Source organism: Octopus bimaculoides, chromosome 20, assembly GCF_001194135.2.
Source record: "Octopus bimaculoides isolate UCB-OBI-ISO-001 chromosome 20, ASM119413v2, whole genome shotgun sequence".
NCBI classification, from domain to species: Eukaryota; Metazoa; Mollusca; class Cephalopoda; order Octopoda; family Octopodidae; genus Octopus; species Octopus bimaculoides.
Window position 1 is genome coordinate 5199724 of NC_069000.1, and position 3944 is coordinate 5203667.

Genomic DNA, 3944 nt, shown 5'->3' on the forward strand with positions numbered 1-3944 from the left:
TATATATATATATATATATATATATATATATATTACCGTAATATTATCTTTAGACAATAAAGTTCTAAATGCAGCTCTAAATATATAATGGTCACAACTGGAAACAACTAGATATAGCTTATCTTCAATAAGCAGGAGACGGTCTTAAAGATGGGAAGCCATATTAAACGATATCATTCCAAATTCATTATATATAAAGAAATACAGATGACATGGTTATGGTAAGAAAATATATAATCATAGGACTGATAAGGGAATAAAGAAAAATAGAAATAAGCTGACCTTGGGCTAAACAGTGATATCTGAATCACTTGTATAGCTAGTGGCAACAGTAAATATTAAACATGTTTGACTAGTTTTTCCTCTTATATTCTTTAAAAATTATTTATTTTATTTTCTTCATTTGAAATGTCTAACTTTTTGAAAGAGAAATATATGTTCTTGAAGATTTAAATTGAAAACAGTATATGAATATAATTTTCATGAAAGACTGAAATATATATTTATATTATTATGTGTTCATTTATTATTTAAATTAATTTTTTTTTTTCAAATTTGGATTAAACATACATTTCTTTGAAGTTTTAATTAAATTTCAGTTGGTGCTTTCGAATGTTAATTTAGGTAAATTTTATATTTGATTTTATTTTATTGGATTGTATTCTGCAATTCTACGACAGCAGCACAAATTTTGGTACATGAAAACATGTTAATATGAAATTTGAAAAATCATAGGAACTATAAAAAAAAATGTTTAAAAAATAGGTAGAATGAAAGCATGAAAATTACAGACTTGGAATGCGAAATGAATTATCGTCATCGCATGAATATGTCTTTTATACGAGGAAGAAAGAAAGAGGGAGAAGGAAAACGATAGAACGATAAAGAAAGAGAGAGGGGAAGAAAGAGAGAGGGGAAGAAAGAGAGAGGGGAAGAAAGAGAGGGAAATGGGGGGCATAGAGACAGAAGGAGTTGGTGCGAATGAGAAGGCAAGAGAGCTTTTATATGATCACTCGTAGCTAGAAACAGCAGCAAAATCTCGATCAGGTCGCAGCAGCGATTCTTAAAACGATTCATATTAGCTGTTTTTGTTATGCGTCTGCTGTGTCTAGAAAGAAGACGAAATAATGGCAGCTATGTGATCATAGTTCTGGTCCATTTGAGCTAAAGAAGAAGAAAGCCCCTAACATTAACAGCAGCAGCAGTAGCAGCAGCAACATCAAAACTACCAACATCAACAATAAAAACGATAGCGATAAATGAATCGCTGCAAAGAAGGGTGAGTCGCTGCGTGCTCAATTTATCTTCGAATAATCGTATAGAAATTAATATCTGCTCAGTCACAACTACGCACTTAAAACGTTGTGATATACATTCGATAATGTAAAACTCAATATCCGTAAAAGGTATGGTATAGATGAAATATCTTTGATTTTCTGTAAGGATATCTGCTATGTCATTTTCCATGCATGTCTAGATAACTTCATGGGAATCGAAATCTTCATCCAGCAATAGATTTTTAAAAATTTATTGATCGTGCTGGAATTATAACCAACGGAACGCTAGCGTCGTTTGAACTCAGAACGTAAAGCGTCACACAACGTTACATATGTGCGACCTAAATCGATCACTAGGTATCTTGAGCTGTATGTGAAGGAAGGGGGAGATTATTATTCAAGAAATCTACCATGCTAATAAATATAAGTTTCCCTTCTCGGGATACCGATGCTTGTCCAAAGAAATAGCCTCTGACTGTGTCGAGACATCTTGGAAGCAGTGCCGCCACAAGGCCTGCTGTCGGGATATAAGCTACTGCAACATATACCCTCCATAAATCCAAAATTTTATTTTGGAATTTATGAGAACAACTGTGTTTGAAGACGCATGTTGTCGTTGAATGCTCGAAATGAGGAGCACACAGACAGCCGACAACTGGTGAAGGGTCGTTCTATGTGGTTATTTGTCATATTTTCATTCTTCTCTCTCGTTGGTTGCGTATTTAACTCGTTTCTTTTCGTACTTCATGTTATCTACGCAGTTGGTGTCGTCCTGTAGTCATATATGCATATATATATATATATATATATATATATATATATATATATATATATATATATATATATATATATATTAAATTTGCGTTGCCGAATATGACATTTCATTTTTAAAGGAGGATTCTGTAAAAGAAAGGAACATTTGATGTCGTCGTATAAATAAGAAAGATGGGATGGTCACGGCTAGAATGTCTTTCATCTTACGTCTGGCCAACGACAGCAACAGTGACCTGGCATTTTAGAAGCGGCTCAAATTTGGGCGAGATTACATGAAATCCACTGTTATCTTAGAGGCTTAACGTCAGATATTTTATCGGTCGATACGGATACGTGATTAGAATACGTTAGTTTTACATATAGATACATACCCATTTATCAGCCTGTTGCAGACTACGTGTAGATCAATGAATATTATATGTTCCATTAAAAGACGAAGACGGTGGTTAGTAGTAACGTCGAATTATCGGTGGCATGCTTTCTATTTCTTGAAGTTGTGAGTTTGAATCTAGCAGGACATATCTTTGTCTCATCGTTTCGGGGTCCATAATGTTGAGTTTCATTTCAGAGCGGTACATTGGCCTAATTCTTATTCATCCATCCATCTCCTCCTCCCACTATCCTTGAGAGATCGTATTGGAGTATCGTTCTCAACCACCTCTGCCATAGAATGTTATCAGAAGCAGCTTTCATGAGGCATTGTAGCTGGATTTGTAAGCACGATCAACTGGACTATGGATATTATCCTTTTCCTAAAAGAGTGGTATGTGATTTGAATGATATTTGGAAGCTACTTTGTGCATCACAAACATTCATTAATTGGCTCCCCCCATTAGCCATGGGATGATTTAAAACAGAGCAGTGTATTAGGAATATTATAAATAGAGCCAAAACTAATAAATTTTCCGAAATTGCCATGCAATATTACAGAAGTAATTGTTCCTCGTTAATGCTATGTCGCTATGCCATGTCGCTGTCATAGAAATTAACGTTATATAAATATTTGGAAGTTTTAATTAAGTTATACACAGTAAAACATACGGCTTTATTAGAAAGTTTACTTGACATTGCTAACAATCGCCTTAAGGAATGATGTTGTTATTGCACTTCCCGAGGCGAGCTGGCAGAATCCGTTTCGGCCAAACGTTCGTTTAACAGTTCAAATTTTATTGTAGGGGTGTCCTACTAATTTAACTACACTCAGCAAAATCGAAGGCGCCCATTTTGATAACAACGATACAATTGATGTTTCTCCATCAATGTAGAGTTTTGATTCTCCACAAATCCTTATTATCTCTAACACATTTTTGTTAATGAACAATATAGCCGTTCAAATTTTCGATAAGTAATGTTCGGATATTTTAACGGCAGTATTCGTATGAATCGAAACGGAAAACAAAAACAAGAAAGAAAAGTGATAGAGAAAGAGAAAGAAAAAAGGAAAGTAAGAGAAGAAAAGCCAGGAATGGAAAGCAACTTTATTTGGTGATAAACTACTGGGTTAAAAGATTTTGTAAGCGAGTTCATGTGTGGATTTCATCGCAAAGCACACAAAGAACATCATCCGTATACACAGGTATACATACGTATATACGTATATACACGTACTTATATACGTATATACGCATATACATGCAAGAAAAAGGCAACAATATAGATACACATGGATGTATTCATATACGTAATCCAATAAATAGGGATTTGTATTCAAATATATGATATATACATAGCCATCCATACATACATACATACCTGCGCACATGTATATGTGCATATGTGTGTATATGTATGTGTGTGTATACCTACATACATAAATATATAAGCGTATATATGAATAGATAGATGAATATATATATGATGTTAAATTATATTGTATTATATCATATATATATA